General features: G+C 35.2%; 1 protein-coding gene across 6 annotated transcripts in view; it reads left to right on the top strand.

The window, feature by feature from the left end:
- Positions 1-9409, top strand: part of LOC102775351 (mitogen-activated protein kinase 10) — a 231325-nt gene that overhangs the window by 174397 nt on the left and 47519 nt on the right. The window lies entirely within an intron of this gene.

Raw genomic sequence — 9409 nt, 5'->3', positions numbered from 1 at the left:
TTTTTGGGGTTTCAAAAATATTTATTACACTATAGCCAGTAAAAAAAAAAAAAACCAGAGAACCACAGGTTTTAGTAGCTATTATTAGTGCACATAAATTTCATTTTAATGTTTTCACATCAAGAAATGAGGGGATATGTGCTAAGGTAATTAGCAAATAAAATTACCTACATTCCAAAGAAGTATAAATGCTATCTCAAATGTCTCTGTGAGTTTTAAAGTTCAATGTTTAAAGTTGTTACCTATTTAAAAAGTGGTATTTTTTAAAAGTTTGCTGAATGTTTCCAAAATGGAAAGATTCTGTGATCCTTGGTAACCATTTTTTAAGACATTTTCCAGTGGTCAATTGAAATGATGACAATCAAGATCTAATTTACCTGTTTCAGATTCATAACTATTTTATTTAGATAGTTTTAAATAGTATAGCAATTAAATGTTTAGTATGAAATATTTAGTATGAACTTATTAGTATAATAATTTTCAATCTGATAGCTTGCACTTATAAGTAAAAATTTGGGGCATGTATATTAAATACATATATTTATGTTTATAAAAGACATTTATGTCAGTATTTTTATTTGTTATATAACTTTCTGCTATATTAGTAATGTTCATTTAAAAACTTAGGGGAATGGGGAGGTGGGGAGTGATTAATGGGGGAACTTGTATGCAAATATGCATAGCCCATGGACACAGACAATATAGTGTGGTGAAGGCCTGGGAGGGGCGGGTGAGGAGTGGAGAGGGCCAATGGGGAAAAACATACAAAGTAATACTTTCAACAATTGTAATACTTTCAACAATTAAAATAAATTTTAAAAAATCATGCACAGTTTTACCAGATGAGATAAAGACTTTTTGAGCAGTTTTAGGTTCACAGCAAATGGAGAGGAAGGCGCAGAGATTTCCCCCTGCATGGATTCCTGCATTATCAACATCCCCAGCAGAGTGGTACACTTATTACAATTGATAAATCTACCTTGACAGATCATAATGGTATACAAAGTATTTCTACTGTCCCAAAAATCCTCTGTGTGCCTCCACTACTCCCAGCCTCTGGAACCATTGATCTTTTTACTGTTTCCTAGTTTTGCCTTTTCCAGGATGATTTTAGATGGAATCAAACAGTATGTAACCTTTTCATATTGGCTTCATATATTACTTAGTAATATACACTTAACATTCCTTTCCATGGCTTGATAGCTTATTTCTTTTTAGAACTGACTAATATTCCATTGTCTGGGAGTTCCACAGTTTACTTATCCATTCAACTACTTTATGTACAGATATTTGTGTGAACATAAGTTTTAAAGGTTCACTTTATTTTGACAACTGGTTTTAAGTTTACTCTGAATGCTTAGTTACTGTAAGGTTGGTGCACTTACTAATCCTTTTAGCCCAAAGATTAGGGTGCCTTGACCCTAATCTCCAGAATCCTTGAATATGTTATCTTATGTGGCAAAACAGTATGTAACCTTAGCAGATGTGATTAAGGTTAAGGGTCTCAAAAATGGGGAGGTTATCCTAGAATATGCGGCTGACCCCAATATAATCATGTGAGCCCTTGAAAGTGGGAAAGTAAGGCAGAAGAGTGGGTCAGAGAGATGCAATGGGAAGGAGAGAGAGATTCTAAATCTGAGAGAGACTTGCCTTATTGTTGCTGGCTTTGGAGATGGGGGAAAAGGGTCATGAGCCAAGAAACAGGGTGGCCTTTAGAAGCTGGAATGGGCCTCCACTGACAATCAGCAAGAAAATGGAGGCCTCAGTCATACAGCCACAGGCATTGTAATCTGCCAATGAACCCGAATGAGCAAGGAAACAAATTCTTCTCTCACATGTTCAAAATGGCACTCAACTGCTGGCACCTTGATGCTAGCCTAGTGAGACCAAGGGAGGACTTCTATCTACAGAACAGAATATAAGATTATCAATTTGCGTTGTTTCAGCATCTAGGTTTGTGGTGATTTGTTGAGGCAGCAATACATGGTATAGTAAATAGTTTCTATTAAAAGCAGGCAAAATGGACTATAATGTTTTTAAAGGTTTTAAATGTTTCAGAGTGCCTCTGTTAAGCCTCCCGTCTGAGAAATTCCTGCTTTATTTTAAGTCACATCTTTAACTCTGGGTAATATGTGACCCCTGCCAGCAGGATAAAGTGTGCATGGGAGGGACCAGTGTTAATGTGTACATTAAATAGAATAAGGTATAATTTATTTTCTAGGCCACAATATATGTTTATATTTAAGTTTGCATCCTACTGGATGGTTTGGGTATCACTTGGAGAGTGGGGTTCACATTTAGGAGATCATTGCATTCATGAAAGACTTTCAAAATGAAATAGAAAATATATGACCAAAAATACTTATAGAGGAGAGATGGGAGGAGGAGAAGACAGTGGTTACTGGCTGCCTTTTTCAAAACTGTAGAATATCAGAAAGTTTTCTTAAGGTTCTCAGTTAAGATGCTCAAATAGTTACTGGGATTATTTCATTTTTTAAAATTAAAACTCCCACGGAGAATGAGGACTGCCAGTGAAAGGAAGCTGATGGTGTTTTAATGATTCAAAAGTAGATACAAAGTAGAAATTTTGCTTAAAAAGTTAACAGATCTTCCCAGAAAGATTTGAAAAATCTACCATTAAAATTTTTGTGGTATGTTTTATAGGACATTTTGGATCTCTTTCCTTGTATAGGATGGGAATAATCCTAGGTCTCTGGCATAGTAATAAAAATATATTTCAATAAGTAAATGTCTTTGAGTAAAACTATTAACCCAGCTTTACAAAAAAATTTGTTGACAAATTTGTCAGTAAAGGGACACCTGAATTTCAAAATGTTAGCCTTGTAGTTTTCTGGGATTATTGTTAGTCTTTTTGTCTATAGCTGAGGGAATTTAAACTAGGGAAGACCTAGATGAAGGGGAAGAAAAAGGGTAGCATACTTCCCTTCCTACCTATTAATTCACCACTCTTCCAGCATGTTTCTTTCTTCTTCCTTGTCCCTCTTCAATCTAGACTGAGATATTTTTGTTTAATTACCAAAACTAAAGTTGGATCAGTTATGTACTATTTTTCTTATAGATCTATTCTCATGTTAATTTGTCCTCTTTTTCAACCTGCCTTTAATTTGATTTTCGCTCTATGTTTTTGTCAACAATGAGTTCATCCACCTCCCTCACACCAAGCACACTTCCATTCCCAGACATGCCTTCCTCACTAAGCTTAGTCATTTTTAGCTTTTGAGTTAAGGTGGGAAATATGTGACTTTCACTTCTACTTGACTATTTAGAAGCCATTATAGGGTTATTATTTGGCATAATTTCAATATTGTTGTGTCTTGGGAAATAGAGAGGCCTGAGGAGAGGAAGAGAGATGGCGGAATGGTTGGTCTGTGGAGCAGTCAGAACACACACAATATTTATTAATGTTTGCTGTCTTATATGGGCACAGTTCATGACCTCCCAGAACAATGACAATAGTAATATCAAAGATTGCTGACCACAGATCAGCACAACAAATATAATAATAGTGCAAAGTTTGAAATATTGTGAGAATTACCAAAATGTGGCACAGAGACATGAGGTGAGTAAATGCTATTGCACCAATAGACTTGTTTGAAGTAGGTTTACACAAACCTTCAATGTGTAAAAAATGCAGTTTCTGCGAACAATGACAATAGTAATATCAAAGATTGCTGACCACAGATCAGCACAACAAATATAATAATAGTGCAAAGTTTGAAATATTGTGAGAATTACCAAAATGTGGCACAGAGACATGAGGTGAGTAAATGCTATTGCACCAATAGACTTGTTTGAAGTAAGTTTACACAAACCTTCAATTTGTAAAAAATGCAGTTTCTGCGAAGCGCAATAAAGTGAAGCACAATAAAACAAGATGCTTGTATTCTGTTGCTCTGTGTGAGCAGAGAAGTCCTTGTAGCTTCCTTGGTGGGGGATTGCAATCTATGAGTTATTTAACAACAGTGGTTGGGAGCCAGAGGAACAAATCATTTCAGAACATTTCTAAAAACTGTTTTTATTGAGAGAGAATCATTGATTAGCTGCCTCCTGCTCACCCTCTACTGAGAATCGAGCCTGCAACCTGAGCATGTACCCTAACCGGGAATCGAACCATGACCTGCTGGTTCATGGGTCGACACTCAACCACTGAGCCCCTCTGACTGGGCATCATCTCAGGACATTCTCCAAACATCAGAAGAGGGTCTCGTTAGCATTGTTTCTTGCTCCAAAACAACAACAAAAAGGTCATAGAGAGAAACCAACATTGTCTTTTCTCACTCCATCCTTTTATTGCGTGCTAGGCCAAGAACATTTTCTATTGTCTTATTTCCTTCTCCAAAGATGATTCAAGCTGACAGTGAAAGAGGTAGCAAAACTCAACAACCAAGTTTAGCAGAGAAGGCTTACCAAGTTTGGACTGCTCATTAACTGAAAAGAGCTGATTGCCTAGTTTTAAATGACAGGATAGAAAACTATATTCTTTCCTTTAGCTTGTTTTCTTTGTCCTCCACAGGTAATCATCTTATAAACAGTCCTGATCCAATTTTGAAAAATGATCTTTTACAGGATATTTATCTCAAAGATGTAAGCTTAATACTGACAAAAGCATAGAGTGGCTTATTGTAAAAAAAATCTGTGCCTAGAAAATTAAGTATTTAGAATTAAGATGATATACTTTATGTTAGCTAAACTTTTCTAAAATTCCAATTGATGCTAGAGGATGGCATTTAATCAGCGTTGAAATAATTGTTGTTATAAAACATTCTCCAGTGGACTAGTTTATCTTAAATTAGATATATAGCCGTATATGTATATACATAATGGATATATTACCAATTTATAATATATAATATATGCATAAAATATATACATACTAATCTAATGGATTAGTGAATCTTAATTGAATATATATGCTATATACCATATATATATTTTATGTCTATAGGATATATATCAGTTTTTTCACAAAAAAATTGAAAAATTATTTTTTCTGAATGTCCTTTAGTTAGTGGTCTATAGCAGTGATTTTTCAACCTGTTTGCCCCAAGAATTTTTAAAACATGCAATACCTGACTATTTAGTCAAGAATACTAATCTCTTTTTCTTTAAAACATGCAATACCTGACTATTTAGTCAAGAGTACTAATCTCTTTTCCTTTAGATTGCCAAGTAAAAAAAAATGACAACAGCCAAAACAAAACAAAACAAAACAAAACAACACCTATTTGGGTGTGAATGAATCAAAATTAACTTTTTTATGTTAGAGCTGTAAAAATATATATTTTTTGGTGTACCAAAGAATTTTAGTAATTAGTTTATGTGTGCCATGAGATTAAAAAAAAGGTTGAAAATAGCTAGTCTATAGCAATAAGATCTTATGCAGGTAATCTAAGATTTAAATTGTCAGGCATGAGACCGGTTGAATTGGAGACTATAAGTGTTTTTTAAGAAGTCTAGAATTTTTGTAATGTTGTGTGTGTGTGTGGGTGTGTGTGTGTGGGTGTGTGTGTGTGTGTGTGTTCTACACTGAAGGAAGGCAGGGACAGAAAACATTCCATAAGTAACATGTGGTACAGGAAACAAAGTCTTTCTTAGAGCATTTTATCTAGTGGGCCCTTCTTTGGACCAGCATCTGATACCGCAGCTATATTATCTTGGTACATATATACAGATACATATTGTTTAAGCCTTGTTTACTCCCAAATAAGATTTAAAGTGATGAAAAGAAATAGATGTGACTTAGTGTACACCTAACATGTAAGGGATTTGGGGGAGTGGTGGTTGCTATGTCCATCAGGGTAGAGTCTCTTGAGGGGTACTGATAACATGAGAGGAGTCTCAGTTGTTGACTGAAGAGCTAGGCCCCCCATGCCTGTGATAGTAGGGTATAGAAGGAAAAGGGGTTTTCTTTGTGGTTTGTTTTGTTTTTGTTATTTTAATTGTGGAACACAATTTGCATTTTGCTTTTCAACTTAGTAGTAATAGGTAGAATTACCATGGGTAGGCCAGAACTCTCCTCAAAACACAAACCAAATATAACAAAGTAACAGAACCAAAAGCCAAACCAAAACAAATCTCAAATTGTTCAAATGCTCAAAAAAAAATTACTAGTAATAATGCCAAATCAAGTAACATTAGCAGAGCAAGCACTATTTATGGACTAATTTTCAAATAATAAATATTAGCTTCTGTGTGCACTGGAAAAGAAAATGGTTTGTTGAAAGTTCCTCCTTCTTAATGAGCTCATTTTATTTTTTAAAAAAGACACTATAGATTCACTGATGCTTTTAGCAGCTTTTCTCATCTTAGTGATGAAAAATTTGAGCTACTCCATCTATACTCTGATTTAATCACCCTTGAACTAATAGCACACATTTACAAAATGAATGGCAAAGATTAGGGAACATCTGTATATCTATATATATAAAAGCCTAAGTGACTTTTAGACTGTTCAACCGGTAGCTATGATGCTCACTGACCACCAGGGGGCAGATGCTCAACACACAGGCATGGAGACATAGAACAGACTGATGAATCTCAGAGGAATGGGGGGTATGGAAACAGAACAGACTGATGAATCTCAGAGGAATGAGGGGAGAGGGGAGCGAGAGAAGAGATTAACCAAAGATCTCATATGCATTCTAGGGGCCTGGTGCATGGATTTGTGCACCTGTGGGGTCCCTTGGCCTGGCCTGCGGGGATCGGGCCTAAACCGGCAGTCCCACATCCCCTCAGGCGTCCCAGATTGAGAGACGGGCAGGCGGGCTGAGGGCATTCCCCCACCCCCATGCACAAATTTCATGCACCGGACCTCTAGTAAGGTATAAGAGACTAAGTTACAGAATCTCCAACCTTGGAGGTAATGAGGAATGATCGAAGGTAGCAGTTCAAAGAAGGTGACCTAATGTTGTTCTTTTCTAACAATGGAAAATTGCAAAATGTTAACATTCAGAGTGTGGCAAAGGTAGGTTTACAGTTGTGAGTACACAAAACACAGTTTATTCGTGTACTTTTATTTATTAATGATTGTATTATTTTCCATACAACTATAAACCTACTTTTGCCCCATCCTATACACCACCCAGGAAGATGCTCGATTTTAACAGCTGCTTAATTATCAGATTGGGCATATTATATGAATGTTATTGTTGAGAACATGGAACTTAAAAAATGACTTTACTAATATTCCATAAGTGACTCTGTCAAAGAAGCATCTTAACCTTTTCATTCCTATCTTTCAATCTGAACTTCAGTAAACGAAGTTTTATTACAACATTAAGTTTTAATCATTAGTTTTTAAATTTGCAACATGGCTGAACCGACCCAGCGAACCATCTTTAAGCACAGGATTTGGATGGAAATGTCTTATGGTTGTGAAGCTGATGGTATGAAGAGAGATGGGTAAAATCACCCAGAATGTTTCTCAAAGCCCCAGCTGTCCCGGGTAACACAAAAGAGACTTGATCAGTGGGTCTAGAATGATGATTTTATTTTGTTTCTGGAAACATTGCTCATGAGCCTAAGGCACACTCTCTTGTTAGAGTTCCTAATGAGCCATTATGCTAAATGACGCATACATCTTTAATCACACATTTCCATTTGGCCCCTGACCAGGGGAAATTATTACCCTCTGACCCACATCTGGAATATCAGCACATTTTGTATCCCTTCATTTTCCATTACTATTACAATTTAGACACTTAATTACAACCTCCCTGAGATAATGAACATTGAGTTTCAAATATTGTCTTTTATATTCTAAGGAGGTTTGAGGTGGTAATGGTTCAGTGAAATAGAATAGAGTAAGGCACTTGCACATTTTGCTGTTCTTCTTGGCTCCTTTGCATAGCTTCAGCTCCAAATATTTATTTACCATATTTTTTTTTTATCAATGAGTAAGACTTGTAAATATCATTTATTTTCCTTCAGAGAAAATGTGGGGCTTTGAGGAACCATGGGTAGAAATTTGATGCAATTTGCTTATTGGAAAAAGCAAAATTATATAAAATCCTTATTTCTGTATGTTAACCTTATTTCTGTTTATATAAAGTATATATGTGTTCATATTTATAAATATTAGCTTCAGCTCCAAATATTTATTTACCATATTTTTTTTTTATCAATGAGTAAGACTTGTAAATATCATTTATTTTCCTTCAGAGAAAATATGGTGCTTTGAGGAACCATGGGTAGAAATTTGATGGCAATATGCTTATTGGAAAAAGCAAAATTATATAAAATCTTTATTTCTGTATGTTAACCTTATTTCTGTTTGTATAAAGTATATATGTGTTCATATTTATAAATACGTAATTGTCATTGTAACAGCTGATGCTGAAGAGGTTGGATTGCATAATTCTCAAAATTACATTTGAATTTGGAAGGTATTATGGACATCTATTCTGAGTTCTGTCATTCTTCAGTAAATTTATAATTAATTTACATCCCTGTAGTAAAAATTGGCAGTAAGAGTTTGTAGCCCAGAAACATTTTTTTTTTTTTTTTGCAGAGGGAAAAATTGTCCTTTAAGTTTCCATAGATAATTATTCACTTACAGATGATTGAGCCTTCTCTATAAATCTTTATTGATATAAAATCTAATGTCTTTTATATCCAAGAGAAATAATTAGGAACACATTATTTATTTTTCAGTTTCTACCGCAATTCCAAAGATTAAAAGGTTAAGTGAGACATTTCTTTTAGGACCTGTCTTCTAGGGCATGAAAAAGATATTTTCATGGCAAAAACAAGATTATTTTATGGTCCATGTACCATTTTGCCAGGTGCATAATTCTGAATTGCTAAGATTAAAGTGCATCTATCATTATATTTTTTAAAAATAACCTATAACCCAAATATAAATAGCTAAAGACTTAATTCTGCACTGTTCAGTACGTCTTGTAAAAGCCAACATTCCTCACAGAAAGGAAGCGATGCCTTCAATTAAGTTCAATTATGCTGAATAACATGGCAATTCCTGTTCCTCAGATTCCAGAAACAATTCTCATTTACTGCTCGTAGAGGCCTGTCCATTCTATCTGTAGATAAGGTGGCTTAAAAGACAAAACACCCATAAAACAAAACGAGAAAGCAGGTAGGTGTTAGAAATATTGTAACTAAAAAAGGCTAGGTTAGAGGAGTGCTTTATAAAGCTCTGAAGGAAGGCACTTGGCCCCTCTGTCCGTGGAGTCATGCTTCTGGCCCTTTCTGACATCATGCTCTGTTTATAGAGCCTGAGCTGTCTTGCTAATCATGGGTTTAAATGTGAGAGCTGAGGACAAAGGAAGACATCTTTTGGTTTGGAAGTTCAAGTGAGAGTCCTATCACTTTGCATGTCCAAAGTTATGAATCCAGCATTGAAGCATTGCATTTTCAACTTCTCTGTATG

Source organism: Myotis davidii, unplaced genomic scaffold (assembly GCF_000327345.1).
Source record: "Myotis davidii unplaced genomic scaffold, ASM32734v1 scaffold662, whole genome shotgun sequence".
Taxonomy (NCBI): domain Eukaryota; kingdom Metazoa; phylum Chordata; class Mammalia; order Chiroptera; family Vespertilionidae; genus Myotis; species Myotis davidii.
This window is presented reverse-complemented; position numbering and strand designations above follow the sequence as displayed.